This window comes from Eriocheir sinensis, chromosome 19 (genome assembly GCF_024679095.1).
Source record: "Eriocheir sinensis breed Jianghai 21 chromosome 19, ASM2467909v1, whole genome shotgun sequence".
In the NCBI taxonomy this organism is placed as follows: Eukaryota; Metazoa; Arthropoda; class Malacostraca; order Decapoda; family Varunidae; genus Eriocheir; species Eriocheir sinensis.
The window spans coordinates 6,379,146-6,397,533 of NC_066527.1; the positions used below are offsets into that span (position 1 = coordinate 6,379,146).

Consider the following 18,388-nt stretch of genomic DNA (forward strand, 5'->3'; position numbering starts at 1 on the left):
ACTAAAATTTTTTTTCCTTGAACACACACACACACACACACACACACACACACACACACACACTAAGAGGTGCACATCACAGCAGCCTGTGGAAAGGTCGGGGCAGCTGCCATATCACTGTGATGCCAAAGATATTGGTGGAGACGTCTCACACACACACACACACACACACACACACACACACACACACACACACACACACACACACAGGTAGGAGAGGGGGGGGGGGGGGTTGATAAGTTAGGCCTTGCTATACACACACGCATTGAGAGAGAGAGAGAGAGAGAGAGAGAGAGAGAGAGAGAGAGAGAGAGAGAGAGAGAGAGAGAGAGAGAGAGAGAGAGAGAGAGAGAGAGAGAGAGAGAGCAAACAAACGAATGGAACCCGCGCGGGTAGCTGTCCACCACTCCCACCCGCTCCCCCCATTCTACCCACCATGTCACATTTTTCCCACACTTTGGAAAGTGCACAAACTTTTGAAGGCCTATTATATGCTAAAATTATTTATGTACATCTCTGAACTGCTGTAATATATTAAATTACATTTTTTTCATTGATGACATACTATGAGATTTATATTTTTGCTTTTTATGATAATGTTTAAATCAACTCACGAAGGACAAATATCCAGCATTTAGTCCTCCGCAGTTTAAGGGTTAAGGGACATGTATTTCATCCCTTAAGTATAATATGGAGGCGTAATATCGTATTTTGGAAGCACGTAGTGATTCTCAATAATTACCAATGTTCTTACCCACCACACACTCAAGGGCCGAGGTGACATGGATGAACATCAATAGCGTATGCCCTCAACTGTACCATTACATATGTACTTTGCTGAAAACCTAGACCAAGTAAATATTTCAAAACTGCTTTTTCTTCAGGACATGTCATTCAAAACTTTGTTACATACTGGAGCAAGGTGCATCATGTTGGTGTAAGAGACAGCTCCGTAATAAAACAGCTTCTGGATACCTTTGAGGCAGGAAGGCTGGAAGGCTGAGAAGATCAAGGTGTGTGTAGTCACCGTTCCAGCAGGACAGAGGAGTGTGGCAGTCTCTTCTTGATGGAGCTCCGAGGGGTGGACATCAGGGCAAACTGACTGACACGGTCCTCTGAAAATTTAGTCATGAGTCACAGCAATCTTGTATGCCGTGCAGAGATGGAGAAAGGGGGGGGGAGTGGTGGACCTTTGACTGCAGGGTAATGATATACAATGACTGGAGCCACATCAAGACACGGCACTCTGTTGGTTCTAAGCAGATGATGGGCCTGGGCATGGGGACTGGGAAGGGGAAGAGCAATAAGGGGATGAATGAAGGGATTATGGCCAGGTCGTGGGGGCTGGGAAGGGGAAGAGCAATAAGGGGATGAATGAAGGGATTATGGCCAGGTCGTGGGGGCTGGGAAGGGAAAGAATTACATAGAATTACATAGAAAATCTGACCACACACACCCCATGGTCCAGACTAGGTGGTCTGTCCTTAAACCTAAGTGAATCTACACTAATCAGATGGCTCCAAAACTTTGCTTTTTTACTCTAGTTAATATTAAGTTCAAGGAAGTGACGGTCGAGCTTGTTTTTAAAGGAGTCAATCGTGTTACACTGGACCACTGATGGTGGGAGCTTATCCCATTCTCGCACTACAACGTTGGTGAAGAAAAATTTGGTGCAGTCTGAATTTACTTGTCTACATTAGAGTTTTACGCCATTGTTCCTCGTGCGCAAAGTGTCATCGATCATAAACAATGTTGATCTGTCTACATTCGTGAAACCATTAAGTATTTTAAAACATTCGATCAGTTTTCCTCGGAGGCGACATTTCTCAAGAGAGAACATGTTAAGGGTGGAAAGCCTTTCTTCGTAGGATTTGCTGCGCAAGGAAGGGATCATTTTTGTTGCCCTACGCTGAACACCTTCTAATTTAGCAATGTCCTTTGCATGGTGGGGAGACCAAAACTGTACCGCATAGTCCAAGTAGGGTCTGCCTAAACTATTGTAGAGCGGAAGTATTACATCTTTATTCTTGAATAAAAAGTTTCTTTTAATGAAGCCCAACATTCTGTTCGCTTTATTTGCTGCATCGATGCATTGATGTGAGAATTTGAGGTTTGACGCGATTTTGACCCCCAGGTCCATAACGCATTGAACGCTTGTGAGTTTAACGCCGCGCATTTCCTAATCGAACTTCTTATTTCTTGTTCCAACTTGAAGGACCTGGCACTTGTCTACGTTAAAGGGCATCTCCCATTTATCCGACCAAGCTGAAATTTTGTGCAAATCCTCTTGGAGGCTTTGCCTGTCTTCGTCAGTGAGAACCAAGTTACCAATCTTTGTGTCGTCTGCAAATTTACTAATGCGATTATTGAGTCCAACATCCACGTCGTTGATGTAAATAATGAAGAGCACTGGGCCAAGAACCGAGCCCTGAGGGACGCCACTAGTGACAGGCGCCCACTCTGAGTTAAATCCGTCAATCACAACTCTTTGTTGTCTGTCGCTCAACCAATTCGCGATCCATTGGTTTACTTGACCGTCAATACCTATTTGCTTTAATTTATAAAGTAATTTATGATGTGGGACTTTATCAAACGCTTTCTGGAAATCAAGATAGACTACGTCCAATGATTTGGTTACGTCATAAACTGGGAAGAGGTCGTTATAAAAGGTCAAAAGGTTCGACAGGTAGGATCTTTTGTTACGGAAGCCATGTTGTGAATCCCCAATTAATGAGTGGCTTTCGAGGTAACTCACAATTTTGTCTCTAATTATGCTCTCAAGTGGCTTACCTACAATTGAAGTTAGACTAATGGGTCAGTAGTTACCTGGTATTTTTTTGTCTCCTTTCTTAAAAATCGGTGTCGCGTTAGCCTTTTTCCAATCCGAAGGGACGATGCCTTGTCGCAAGGACATATTGAATACGGTTGTGAGGGAGGAGACTATTACGCTCTTTGTTTCTTTAAGCAGTATAGGATATACTTTGTCGGGTCCGGGACTTTTATTTGTTTTAAGTGAATGGAGAGCTGTAAGGACTTCATCGGTTGTAATTTCAAAATTAGGCAACGCATGCTCGAGATTTATATTAGTACTGGTGCTGGTGGTAGCGAGAGGAAGACTGTTAGTATTAAACACCGAGGAAAAGTAACTGTTTAAGAGGTTTGCAATGTGTTGGCTGTCAGTCACTAGTGCACCGTCGCTGTTTGTTAAAGGTCCATTTCCACTTCAGTACCATAGATACCTATGCCCTCAACTTTACTTTGAGAAAAACCTACACCAAGTAAATATTTTAAAATTGCTTCTTTTTCTTCAGGACGTCATTCAAAAATATGTTGCATACTGGAGCAAGGTGAGCCTTGTTGGTGTAAGGGACAGCTCCATTATAAGACAGTTTTTGAATACCTTTGAGGGAAGAAGGCTGAGAAGATCAAGACATGTGAGGTCACCCACCGTTCCAGCAAGACAGGAGTGTCGCAGGCTTGGCGGCATACGCTATGGCTGCGCGTGGCCTCGGTGCTCATCTTCGTAACACTGGCCCTTAAGCCTGTGGTGGGAGGGAGCCCATCACCCCGGGACACAGGGCCAGCGTGACATCCAGGTTACCACAGTTTACCTTCCCCAGGTGTCCCCAGGTACCCATTTATCTATCGACCAGCCCGAAAGGTAAGATGAATAGCTGGGTGACCTGGGGCCGGGATTCAAACCCGGGCCCGCGGAGTAGAAGCCAGGCACGCTGACCACTAGACCACGGAGGCGAGTACTCGGAGAAAAGGGTTCATTCAGGCAAGTGATTTTTATATTATATAATGACTACGAGAAACTGTGGTAATGTAACTTAAGAAATGTCCCCTCGAGTTGTCCTTGTGCAGCATGAATCACGTATATCACTAAACATCCTTCACAGCAACGAATATAACTTACCGTATGGAGAGGGAATGGCCTGCACACCGCTGCTGATCAATGGTGGAGGAGTCAGCCCGTACATGAGAGTGTCAGGGAGCACAAAACACAAGCTCTTCAGCCCCTCCCAGTGACTCGGCGCCATGACACCCTACACGTGGCCGTCTTCGTGCGTGCGCAGTCCAACGTTGCCAGGTTATCATACAGCACCACATTTACCAGTTTCCAACCTATCGCTTTTACAAAATAACATCAGTAATTAAGCATTTCAACGATATCTATAAATGAATCTAGTTATCAGGGTGGAGGAGCCAGTTTTGGGGCCGGAAATCAGTAAATATGAGTCTGAGCACGACAATCTGGCAACGCTGGACTGCACATGCAGAGGGACCACAATGCCAGGTAATGTCGTACGTCTGGGGCCACAATTGTCGTACTTAAACCTACATTATCGCGTTGAATCATAAAAATAAACTAGTATTTGCGGTACGAACACGTTAGTACAGTGAAAGTATAGCCATTTTTCACATTTTTTCATCTTTTACACTCTTTCTTGTAGTTTTCCGAGAGGTTTGAGGGTTGATAGAAGACATTAAATTTTGTGAGGCAGGAGTAGCTACTTTGTAAGGCAGGAAGCGATACACAGGCTCCTTAATACAAGCAATCTTTTCTTAACTCTAAATCACTTTTAAAACTGCCAAGAAATCATCGTATATCGTATGGACATTTATCTGTTATCACATGTATAAGGCACTAATTTATCGTATTAATCAAATATTTATCGTATCAACCGCGCTGGCTGTGATTCTTTTCAGAGTTTCGAACGGTGCAGCTTCACATGACATTATTTTCATTTTATTGTGTCCTATGGTTATTATATTTACTTAGTTATAAAAAGGCCACTTCTAAATTTCTATAAGCTGCCCTGCCTTCATCCTGGTGGCGTGGGTTCGATTCCCGGCACGCTAGGTTCAACAGTTCGAGATTTTTTACTCAATAGTTTTTCCGACATGCTTCCTTATTAGTTCGTGAAGGTCAATTCTTTTTTTTTAATGGGGCCTCTAGAACGATGACCTTTTAGCTTATCAACGGCTCAGATGGTGCATGCTGTTAGGCCTACATATTAAAAGTCTCTCTCTCTCTCTCTCTCTCTCTCTCTCTCTCTCTCTCTCTCTCTCTCTCTCTCTCTCTCTCTCTCAAATACCAGTAGAAGTTGTTTAAGTGAAAATATCAGCAGTAATAGTTGAAATGAGAATAGCTATTAGGAACTGAAGTAGAAATAGTAGTAGTAGTAGTAGTAGTAGTAGTAGTGGTAGTAGTAGTAGTAGTAGTAGTAGTAGTAGTAGTAGTAGTAGTAGTAGTAGTAGTAGTAGTAGTAGTAGTAGTATATAATAGTAGTAGTAGTAGTAGTATATAATAGTAGTAGTAGTAGTAGTATATAATAGTAGTAGTAGTAGTAGTAGTAGTAGTAGTAGTAGTAGTAGTAGTAGTAGTAGTAGTAGTAGTAGTAGTAGTAGTAGTAGTAGTAGTAGTAGTAGTAGTAGTATATAGTAGTAGTAGTAGTAGTAGTAGTATATAATAGTAGTAGTAGTAACCCAACTAGCGATAATCGCTACTTTTTTTCCGCCTCTCAGAAAAAAACGTTGTCTCCTTACTGCGCATGCGTGGCCCGGTGTTGTATGAAAAAACTTCGGGGTATGAAATATCTTCGGTGATGAGATTTCATACTTAGGTCATGAAAATTAAAACACTAGGTTATTTTTTTATGCTACTCAAAAATCAATATATCATAGAGAAAAATCATTTAACTTTGCCCCAAAAATGATTATTCACTGCCTCAAATTTGATATTCCATATTTGTTTGTGAGTATGTCATGGTATTGAAGGCACCCGGTGTTGTGTTATTTGGGTGTCCCATCATCAAAAGCTGGCGCTTTTGTGTACAAACACTGGTCTCTCGTGAACTGCGCATGCTCAGACCATGAAATGTAGACCTGTACAGTCTCACAATGCTTTTTTTAACACATTAAGAGTTGCTGGAAAGCTGAATCAAACATACAGTACCACCATCCTCGCTGTTTCTAGAACGACGTACACTCTGTACATATAAATACAACTCGTACAGAGTGTCGCTCTAGAAACAGCGAGGATGGTGGTAGTGGTACTATATGTCTGATTCAGCCTTCCAGTAACTCTTAATTACGGTTTAAAAGCTTTGTGAGACTGTACAGGTCTACGCTTGCTGGTCTGAGCATGCACCGTTCACGAGAGACCAGAGTTTGTAAACAATTTTTGACAGTGCGGACGCCAAACAACACAACACCGGTTCAGGCATTTCTAGTATTACCGTCCATAGGTACGTGTCAACGTGTGGTTTTAAGGTTTTGTAAGTTTCCTAAAATACAGATAATGAAAATTTGAATTCATCAATGTTGTTCTATCTGAAATATCAATATAGTGTTACGCCACCCCCTACCACACACCATCCACGGGCAGGCAGGTGGCGTGATCCTCACAACAGAACAGCCACACGGGCACCAGTCACTCACAGCGGCCCACACAGAACACCGAGGGGAGCAGGAACGGGGCAGGGCACAAAGGATACACGTTCAACACTAAGTTCTAGTTTAATGACAGGTTCCTCACACAGTACAGAGTACAGCAACTTTCAAGGCACAGAACAGTTAGTTAATCAGGCACAGTACAGGGGCACGGCAGACACGCACACCGGATGCACACAGCTCGCGAGCGGAGCAGCTCAACACTCTCTCAAGCCCAGACACGCGTCTTCTCCCCTACAACTCCTCAGCCACCCTTGCTCCCCAACTGCTCGACTCAGCACTTCCTGCCCGGCGGCCCGGCGGCCCCGGGCCCCCTCCTGTCTCTCTTGTCCCAACAAGTAGAGTTGCACCATGCTGAGCTAACATTGCATCATGCTACAAGTTCATCACATTACACATACAATCATTCACATACAGCACATTCGTAACACTATCTCCTCCTTCAAAAGGCAGTCGACCCGGCTGCCCGAACATTCAACAACAAAACACATGAAATAATCAAACTAATCAGTCCCCTGGGACATCACTAAAGTCTCTTAACCATCCCGGCCGACGCCTCTCTCGCCGAGGGCGCCGCTGGGATGCGGGCGGCGGCAGGCAGGCGGTGGCACCCAGAGCCGCGTCGTCGGCCCCAGGTACTTGCTCAGGGTCGTCACTGACATCTGCCGCTTCGCCCGCACCGCCCATGTTCTCGTTCGCCCCTTGGTCGACCTCAGACACGTCCCCTTCGCTGCTGCTGGGGCTCACATCCCTCTTGCGCCGGCAGTATGTCTCCTTCATGGCCTGGCCTGCCACCTTGAGCTTGCCCCGCACTAGTCGGTGCACCTCAGCCAGGCTTTCCTGCAGTGCCGCTGCGAAGCCAGAGGTGACGGTGGGCAAGCTCACGTCGGGAGGCCGCCCCGTGGCCAAATCCACCGGTAGCCTGAGCTCCCGGCCGAGCATTGAACACAGAAAAATACATGCAATACACATAAATCAGTCTGTCCTCCACCACGTCCTCCACAGTCTCTTCTCGCGCCCCCAAGGGGCTCCGCCTGTCAGCCACGCCGTCGACCAGCCGTCAGTCCTCAGTGGGCTCTTCCACGCCATCCGCTCCACGTGACGCTCGGGACAGTCGACACCGGCTCCTGGCCTTCACCCTCGGGGCAAGGTGCCCTCGCTCAGCCGTGACTACCTCCCCACGCAGCCATGCTCGAAAACCTCCTGGAAGCAAAGGGCACCACTCCGGTCACCCTCTCCAGCTCCCGTCCGAGGCCACCACGAGTCTTACTGGCCTGCGTCAGGTAGTCGAGGCCCAGCAAGCACGGCTCGTCTCGATCGGCGACGTCCATCGGCCGGCGCTCCACAGCGCTGCCTACGCCGATACGAGCCTCCACTGGCCCCTCCAGCAGCACACACTACCCCGGGTCATGCCGCGCCGAGGACTCCTCAGCCCCCGGTGTCCACTGTCACGCGTCGTGGCTACAACTGCTAAGCCTCCCACTGGCAACACGCTGGTCGGGCGGCGGCAGCTTACTCAAGGCGGGGCCCGAGGGCGGGAGACGGCTGGAAGTCGACTCCCTTCTCCAGCCCGTCCGCGCTTCCCGCCCGCGCCGCGTCCCTGGGCCTGGGACAGGCACTCAAGCGGTGGCCTGACTGGCCACAGTCCTTACAGCGCGGCTGGAGGGCGTCGGGGCTCAGCCGGTCGAGGGAACGCGTCCTTCGCTCCCCCAGGCACCGACTGCACCTATGCCCCCTCTTGCCACAGCCCCCGCACGAGCCACGGAGACCCTCCGGGCTCGCCTTCATCTTCACCTTCGCCATCCGGCCCCGGAGGTCATGGCAGGGCGGGGCGGCCGCCGCTAGGCCGCTTGTCATCGTCAATGCCCCCAACTCCAAGGCCTTCGTCAGCGCGTCATCGGTCCACGGCAGGGGGTGGGAGTCCTCGCCAGTCTCGTCCCTCAGCGCCCGGCAGTCCTCACAGAAGCGCTGCGTGCCGTCCTTCTTCATATCCAGGACGACTGCTGAGGGCCACGGACTGTCTGTCCGCTCCATCACCCCCGGCGCCGCCAGCTCGTTGACGGCGCGCTGCAGATCCTCCCGCCTGACCGGCACGACACGTCGGGGCGGGCTCCTGGTGGGCACACTATTTCCCGTGTTGATGCCATGCTTCACCAACCCCGTGCGGCCCAGATCCAAGTCACCCCTGCTAAACACGTCCGCGTACTGGGCCAGGGTGTGGCGCATTTTCGTCTGCGCCTCCGTCAGGTGAGCGGCGCTCCGGTGCGCCGAATCCTCCAGGAAGTCGGGCAGCGGCCTCACAGCGGCCGACTCCGCACTCCCCGACGCCTCCTCTTGTTGCTCCACCTCTTCACAGGTGCCCAGCTTGGCACCAGCGGGTACTTCCCGAGCCTCGTCGGAGGAGTTAGCCACCAGCACCGTGACTGACTCCTCCCCCGCTCCTTCGAGACTCCGTCCGGCTGCCACACCACCAGGCAGCTGCAGGCCCTCCGTGGACTCCACCGTGCCTTCCGCTGGCATCGCGTCCGACCGGCAACACAGGACCCTAGCCTCCGTCCCCGGGGCAAGGTGCAGTCGCTCCGCCGCGACTACCTCTGCACAGCCGACCTTCGGGAGCAAAGGCGCCTGTCCGCGCAGCCTCTCCAGCTCCCGTCCAAGGTCGGCACAGGCCTCGCCCTGCGGCAGGTAGTCGAGGCCCAGCACGCACGGCTCGTCTCGATCGGCGACGTCCATCGGCCGGCGCTCCACAGCGCTGCCTACGCCGATACGAGCCTCCACTGGGCCCTCAGACTGCACGCAGTGCCCCGTGACGCCACACAGCCTCTGTGGCGCGTCCTGGAGTCGCGTAGCGGCCAGCATGTCAGGCCGCCCCAAGGTCCTCTCGGCGCTCCCCACCAAGCGGCCGGGCTCGTCCACTGAGCCCCGTAGCGCTGTCGTCAGCAGCAGCGCCTTCTCATCCTCGCTCCAGCCCTGGGCAGCAGCTGGCATCTTGAACTGGGCCTCCCATGCCAACTTCCCGTCGTGCCCCGCTGGCTTAAGCCTCCCTGAGCACGGTGAGGCCGAGGGGCCGCAGAGAGGAGCGGGCGGACCACGTGGGCTGCAAGCCGGCCGGCATGGCGGAGAGGGAGGCGGTGAGAGAGGCAACGAGGCAGAGTTAATGGGTCCGACTCCAGCACCAGCTGGACCCAAGGGAGCGGCTCCGACGGCTCCCCAGCCTCCTGCAGCCTCCACCGGCTCCGCCACGACGCCACCAGGCTTCAGGGGCCCTTGCCAGGGGCCCCACGCGGAGCCCCGCCAGTCCGCCACCCGTGCATCCGCCGCCAGCCCACATGACGCTTCTTGTTCCTCCCCGCACCACGTTGCCACCTCTCGCTGCTGCCATGGGAGAGAGAGCGGACTACCTGACCTGCGAGCCGGCTGGCATGGAGGAGAGGGAGGGGGTGAGGGAGGCAACGAGGCAGGGGCTCCCCAACCTCCTGCGGCAGCTACTGGTTCCGCCACGACGCTACCAGGCTCCAGGAGTCCTTGCCAGGGGCCCCGGATAGGCCCCTGCAGGACCGCCGCCCCGGCGCTTCCCGCCAGAACTGAGCCTTCTTCCTCCGCGTGCGACGGTGCCACCTCTCGCAGCTGCGTCTCCGCCTCCCTCAGGCCTCGGACCTCGCCTTCCTGGGTCCGCACCTCCTCCAGCCGTTCACTCTTCGCGCTGTCGCAGCCCTGGTCGGTGTACTGCTGGGTTTCCAGCTTCAGCGACGAGAAACAGCTCTGGAGGATATCGGCAAGATGGCGGGCCTGCTTGTCTGCCCTCTCTTCTGCCCTCCGAGCCTGCTCGCGTGCCCTCTCGTCTGCCCTCTCTGCCTGCTCGCGTGCCCTCTGTTCTGCCCTCTCTGTTCTCTGATCCAATTCCTGCCTCAGACTGGCCAACATGGCAGCGAACAATTCCATCTGGCCCAGCTTCACCTCACCCACGTCAGCCCCGGCCTTGCCCTTCTCCTCACCCTCACGGCGACCATTGGGGGACGCCATGACGACTCGGCGCGCTTCACTGTTCACTTATCCCCACTCCTTTGACACCAAGTGTTACGCCACCCCCTACCACACACCATCCACGGGCAGGCAGGTGGCGTGATCCTCACAACAGAACAGCCACACGGGCACCAGTCACTCACAGCGGCCCACACAGAACACCGAGGGGAGCAGGAACGGGGCAGGGCACAAAAGATACACGTTCAACACTAAGTTCTAGTTTAATGACAGGTTCCTCACACAGTACAGAGTACAGCAACTTTCAAGGCACAGAACAGTTAGTTAATCAGGCACAGTACAGGGGCACGGCAGACACGCACACCGGATGCACACAGCTCGCGAGCGGAGCAGCTCAACACTCTCTCAAGCCCAGACACGCGTCTTCTCCCCTACAACTCCTCAGCCACCCTTGCTCCCCAACTGCTCGACTCAGCACTTCCTGCCCGGCGGCCCGGCGGCCCCGGGCCCCCTCCTGTCTCTCTTGTCCCAACAAGTAGAGTTGCACCATGCTGAGCTAACATTGCATCATGCTACAAGTTCATCACATTACACATACAATCATTCACATACAGCACATTCGTAACAATAGTATCGTTTTCGCCTATCGGACTTATCGCTAGCTAGTATCGGAACTGTGGATTTATATCGGGTATCGGTTATCGGTTATCGCCTATACTTGTGTCTCTAGTTAACGAATATCGGTTATCGCTGTTAAGGTTTTTCATTATCAGTTATCGGTGATCGGGAATAAGGTTTTCTGTTATCGTGCCCAGCTATGAGTAGTAGTATATAGTAGTAGTAGTAGTAGTAGTAGTAGTAGTAGTAGTAGTAGTATATAGTAGTAGTAGAAGACAGGGCCCGGAAGTTAGCAGAAAAAATGCGACAAGGCAACGTTGCGTCTGCAACACGAGCCTTGTCAGAAAATTCCACACGGGGTGTGCTTCCACTCACCAGGGACACGATCATTCAACTCAAGGAAAAACATCCTCCACCGAGTGACCTGAAGGGATTGAGACTGGCAGGATGTCACCAACCATCGAATCCAGTTATATACGAATGGAAAACAGGAGAGATGGTGTGGAAGAAGGCCCTCCAGACTCGTGGCAGCGCGGGGCCCTCAGCTTGATACACGGGGACGGCGAAGCTTGCTGAGCAGCGCCAACTTTGGCAATGCAGCTGGTGACTTGCGCAACACCATTGCAGCACTGGCAAGAAAACTCGCCTCCTCCAGCTGCCACTATGTGGACGCCCTGACGACATGCCGCCTCATTCCCCTGGACAAGAGGCCGGGATGCAGGCCTATAGGAGTCGGAGAAGTCCTGCGGCGCATCGTAGGCAAATGCATCATGGCTGTCGTCAAAGAAGATGTGAGAATGGCAGCAGGGAGCCTCCAAGTTTGTGCGGGGCAGCAGGCAGGAGGAGAAGCAGCAGTCCATGCCATGCGGGAGATATTCGACCACGTGGAGTGCGAAGCAGTGCTTCTTGTTGACGCCAAAAATGTCTTCAACACAATAAATAGAAAGACTATGATACACAACATTAAAACCAAGTGCCCTAGCTCAGCTATGTATGTCGAAAATACCTATACGTACCAGACCGACTTATACATAAATAGCCACAGTGGAAAAGTGAAAGTGTTAAAATCATCTGAGGGAACAACACAAGGTGACCCAATAGCCATGGCTATGTACGCCCTGGGCCTATCAGTCCTCCAAAATGAAATCGCGTTCGCAGAAACACGGGTGAAACAGGTGGCTTATGCGGATGACCTCTCAGGTGCTGGTAAAATCTCAGACTTAAAAGGGTGGTGGGACACTGTGAACACCGCCGGCCCTGAGATAGGATACATCCCTAACGCCACCAAGTCTGTCCTTATTGTCAAACCTGAACATTATGACCATGCCGCAGAAACTTTTAGAGGAAGTGGCGTCATTGTGACAAAAGACGGACAACGACACTTAGGTGCAGTGATCGGGACAGAGGTATATAAGAAGGAGTACGTGGGAGACAAAGTAGCTGAATGGGTGAGGGAAATAGAAGCTGTCTGCCATTGCCAAGACTGAGCCACACGCTGCCTATTCAGCGTACACCCACGGCATCCAACATCGGTGGACGTTCCTGATGCGCACCATCCCCGGCATCAGTCCACTCCTCCGACCACTGGAAAATGCCGTCAAGAATGTATTCTTGCCGGCGCTGGTGAAATCTCATGCTTTGGGGGAGGAGGAGAGGGATATGCTAACACTTCCCCCAAGACTGGGTGGGATGGGGATCACCAACCCTGAGAAGCTGGCAGATAAGGAGAACCAAAACTCCATCAGCCTTACCAGGTCACTCATCAACAGGATCATCGCTCAGGAGGCAGAGGGCGAGATAGACCAAACAGAAATAAGAGATATTAAAAGAAAAATCTCAGAAGAAAGGCAACAGGCCCAAAAAGACGAGCTGGACCGTCTATCACACCTCCTGTCCACAGAAATGGGTAGAAAAATACACACAGCACAGGAGGCAGGCGCCTCTAACTGGCTAACGTCATTACCAATCAGAGCAAAGGGCTTCAGCCTCAACAAACAAGAATTTGTCGACGCCATTGCTCTGAGATATGGCTGGCCGATTGAGGGACTGCCCGATCTCTGTGCATGTGGATCACCAAATGATGTCACCCACACCATGGCATGTAAAAAAGGAGGCTTCGTCTGTATTCGACACGATGAGGTGAGGGATCTGACAGCCAGCATGCTCTGGGAGGTATGCCAAGACGTCACTACCGAGCCGGCACTGCTTCCCCTGGACGGCGAACACCTTCAGTACAGGACAGCCAATACCTCACAGGAGGCACGGGTTGATTAAGTGCCCGCGGATTCTGGGTGCGCGGACAGCGGGCGTTCATGGACATCCGCATATTCGACCCGATGGCTGCCTGTCACCGTGAGCTGCCCCTGCAAGCAGCACCACCACAGGAACGAACAGGAGAAGACGAGTCGCGGAACTAATCTCAGAAAAGAAGCATCAGCCAAGGAGTCACGTTGTCGCCTGGATGAGGTGTCGCCTCTCGTTCTCCCTGCTCAGGTCGGCCATCCTATATCTCAGGGGCACCAGACAATCTGGCCCAAAAGCCACCACCATCTCCAATATGGACTATGAAGCCACAGTGGTGGAGAGTGACATTAGGGTGGGTCGGGAGTGACTTGAGTAGGGAAGGAAAGGGGGATCTAGACGTAATAGATGATAGGTGATTTAGTGTCAGGTAGTATTAGTGATATGGTTGGATGCCACAGTCATTAGCAAACAGAGTTGGGGCTAATGACCTCCAAGCTATGGAGCCCTCCATGATTATGTGTCGGGAAAATAAACATGGGTGGAGGTATCATTTATGTAGTAGTAAAAAAAAAAAAGTAGTAGTAGTAGTATATAGTAGTAGTAGTAGTAGTAGTAGTATATAGTAGTAGTAGTAGTAGTATATAGTAGTAGTAGTAGTAGCCCCACGAATAGAATAATTATCGTCACATCTATCATTCGTTACTACTAATCAACTATTACTACTGCCGCTGATAGCTAGAAGACATGACCTACACTAACTTATTCATTCTAATTTTTTTTTTACAGTAAACAGCTCAAGGTAAACAAAATAATGAAAAAAATAGCCCACAAATCACTGTTCCTACAAAAAGTTAAGTTATTTAGCCAAGAGACATCAAAAATTCAACATGTTACTACTACTACTACTACTACTACTACTACTACCATTGCTTCTGCTACTACTACTATTACTATTACTATTACTACTACTACTACTACTACTCTCTCTCTCTCTCTCTCTCTCTCGGGTATATGGTGAATAAAAGCCTTCAGTTTCCATAATCTTCATGTTTCCTCTGCGTCAATAAAACTCGGTGCATAAAAATTCATCCATGCATAGAAAATCTCCCTAAAACACACGCACACAATATATACACACGCGATGATACATAATACAGGTACAGATACAGAGCTGAAAGTGGCGGTAACCCTTCTCAGACACATCACAGTCCATTAATCTGTGGTATATTCCGTTGATCCGAACACCAAATAGTCTGAATATAATGCCAATGGGAAATTAGGAACACTCTTAAACAACAGTGAGTTATTTAAGATAGGAAATTATAAAAAAAAGGTTGAATTTGTGAAGGCAGAAAAATATGAACCCTAGAAAAAGTCTGAATATAATGCTAATGGGAAATTAGGAACACTCTTAAACAACAGTGAGTTATTTAAGATAGGAAATTATATAAAAAAATGAAAAGAAGGTTGAATTTGTGAAGGCAGAAAAATATGAACCCTGGAAAAAGTCTGAATATAATGCCAATGGGAAGTTATGAACACTCTTAAACAAGTCTGAATTATTTAAGATAGGAAATTATAAAAAAAAATGAAAAGAAGGTTGAATTTGTGAAGGCAGAAAAATATGAACTTAGAAAAAGTCTGAATATAATGCCAATGGGAAATTATGAACATTCTTAAAGAAGTCTGAATTATTAGAGGTAGGAAATTATATAAAAAAATGAAAAGAAGGTTGAATTTGTGAGGGCAGCAAAATATGAACCCTAGCAGTTTTTGGAAGCAGGAAATAACTCTGAAAAGGCACGAAAAAATAAACTAAAAAAAAAAGGTCTTAATATGTGAAGGTAAGTAATAATTATATAAACCTTAGAGAAGATGTTTTTAGAAGGCAGAAAATTACAATCATCCTCAAAAACAAGTCTGAATTATTTAAGATTTGAAATTATATAAAAAAAACTGCAAAAAGCTTGAATTTGTGAAGGGCGAAAAATATAAACCCTAAAAAAACAAGTCTCAGTTTTTGTAAGCAGGAAATAACTCTGAAAAGGCAGGAAAAAATAAACTAGGAAAGACATTTTTTGGAAGGCATAAAAATTAGTCACCCTCAAAACACAATAACCTGTAGGCCTATTCTTAAAGACAAAAAATATAAACCACATAAAACAGCACTCTGAATTTTTAAAGGCAAGGAATTATAGTACCCAAAAAAAGTCACAAATCGGGAAAATCAGAAAATCAAAGGAAAAAATCAGATTCACATTATATTCAGAAAAATAAAGTACAGATTAATGGACTTTGCTGCAACACTGTTCTTTATCATCATGGCAAAGTGAAGTTAAGTTATGGTGCAGAATTAGAGTAAAGGGAGGGAAGGAAAAGGGGAGGGAGGGAAGGAAGGAAGGGAGGAAGGAGGGAAGGAAGGAAGGGAGGAAGGAGGGAAGGAAAAAATTAAGAAAGGAAGGAAGGGAGAAGAAAAAGAAGAAAAGAGAGAGAGAGAGAGAGTGTGCATAACAAGAAAGGAAAAAACAAAAAAAGGAAAATAAAAAAAAAGAATAAATGAATGAACAAAGAAAGAAAAATCAATGAAAGAAGGAAGGGAATAAGAAGAGAGAGAGAGAGAGAGAGAGAGAGAGAGAGAGAGAGAGAGAGAGAGAGAGAATTTTCATAGTACTATTCACAAAAATATATTAAATGCAGTCATCCATAATAATAATAATAATAATAATAATAATAATAGAATATCAATAATATGAGACTAGACATCACTTATGAATCAGATTACAAAAATTACAGACTCCTTAAGTACAAAAAAAAGAGGAGGAGGAAGAAGAGGAGGAGGAGGTGCAAGAGGAACATGATTGGAAAGAAAAAAAAAGAATATTAGTTCATAAAATGCTATAAGTGACAGTTTGGACGTATTATTTAGAGGGAATTCATATGTGTGTGTGTGTGTGTATGTGTGTGTGTGCGCAGCTATGCCGAATACCTACTGTGAGTCTATGTGTGCAAATTCCCCTAAAAAGTGCATGGTGAAAACACACACACACACACACACACACACACACACAGAACCAGCACTAGAAAAACACCAATAAGTAATGCAAATATCTCTGTGTGTGTGTGTGTGTGTGTGTACCCCAACCCTCACCCTATCTTACATACTAATATAAATAAATCAACTATTCGTAAAATTTCACTATCTCCTTTTCCTTAATATATACACATAAGTTTCATATCCTGTAACAATTCATAATCTCCTATCCAACCCTTTTTTTTCTTTTTTTTTTTTCAATTATATATATTTTTCTTCGATGAGTGATATATGAACCAACCTATTTTTGTTTTGTTTTGTTTTTTTCCTTTTTTCCTTCAAACGCAAACAAGCAGAGCAAGACAAGACACATCAGGACACATTTTCATACCTTCATCCTCTTTCCTTCTCTTTTTCCTTTCTCAGTTTTTCCCTTCTTCTTTTCTTTTCTATTACACTTCATTTCCTTCTTCACTCTCTTCCCTATTTTCCTTTTTTTACATTTTTTTCTTCCTTGCACTTTTCTTTTTTTCATTTCTCTTTTTTTTCTCAGTTTTTCCCTTTTTCTTTTCTATTTCACTTCATTTCCTTCTTCACTCTCTTCCCTATTTTCCTTCTGTACACTTTTTCTTCCTCACACTTTCTTTTTTTTTCTTATATATATCTTTCCGATGTGATGCGATGTGCACTTTTTGTTATATACTTGGCTTCTTTTTTTTCTTAATTTTTTGTTTTACGGTAATCGCTCATGAGGTCAGATAGCCAATGATGTGCTTCTAACTATTTCTCCCCATTGCCTCAGCCTCTCTAATGCCCAGTGCCGCTGATAATGTCCGATAAGGTTCAATATGGCTGACAATTTGCACTTTTTGTTATACTTGGTTTCGTTTTTTCTTCATTTTTTGTTTTATGGTAATCACTCATGAGGTTAGATGGTCAATGCTGCACTTCTAACTATTTCTGCCCATTGCCTCAGCCTCTCTAATGCCCAATGCCGCTGATAATGTCCAATAAGGTTCAATATGGGCGATTTGCACTTTTTTATATATACTTGGTTTCGTTTATTTATTTAATTATTTTTTTTAGCTCATAAATTTCACACTCGTCCCCTTCCCTTCCCTTCTTTCCTCCTCACTCTTCTATCCTTTCTAATTCTTTATGCTTCTCTTTTTTTTTTTATCTTTCTTTTTTCCTCCTCTACAATTTCCATCTTTCCTCCTCTTTATCTTTTCCTTCTTTCTCAGCTTTTCCTTTCTCTCTCTTCTCTTTTCCATTACACTCCATTTTCTTCTTTCACCTTCTTCCCTGTTTTTCTTCTTTACATATTTTCATCCCTTTGTTGTCTTTCTTTTTTTCATTGTTCACATTTTCCTATGTTACACTTTTCCTTCTTTCCTCCTCTTTATCTTTATCTTCTTTCTCAGCTTTTCCTTTCTCCCTTTTTTCTTTTTCAACTTCTTCCCTGTTTTCCTTCTTTACATATTTTCATTCCTTTAATTTTTTTTTTTTAAGTATCAGCAAATTAGTGTACAATGTTTTTTTTCTTTTACGCATTTTCATCCTTTTAATATTTTTTGTTTTTTTAAGTATCAGCAAATCAGTGTACAATGTTTTTTTCTTTTACGCATTTTCATCCCTTTAATATTTTTGTTTTTTTTAAGTATCGGCATTTCAGTGTACAATATTTTTATTTTATTTTTTTTTTTACGCATTTTCATCCCTTTAATATTTGTGTTTTTTTAAGTATCGGCATTTCAGTGTACAATATTTTTTTCTTTTACACATTTTCATCCCTTTAATATTTTTTTTTTTTTTTTTTTTTAAGTATCAGCAAATCAGTGTACAATATTTTTCTTCTTTTACGCATTTTCATCCCTTTAATATTTTTGTGTTTTTTAAGTATTAGCAAATCAGTGTACAATATTTTTTTTCTTTTACGCATTTTCATCCCTTTAATATTTTTGGTTTTTTTTAAGTATCAGCAAATTAGTGTACAATGTTTATTTCTTTTACGCATTTTCATCCCTTTAATATTTTTGTTTTTTTTTAAGTATC

The 18,388-nt window shown here is 46.6% G+C and overlaps 1 long non-coding RNA gene across 1 annotated transcript; it reads left to right on the forward strand.

Moving 5' to 3' along the window:
- Positions 1-14,316: 14,316 nt before the first annotated feature.
- LOC127000613 (uncharacterized) lies at positions 14,317-15,267 on the forward strand. The gene is made up of 2 exons (XR_007754340.1): positions 14,317-14,768; positions 14,902-15,267. It is a non-coding gene; the product is annotated as an uncharacterized LOC127000613 (long non-coding RNA).
- Positions 15,268-18,388: the final 3,121 nt, after the last annotated feature.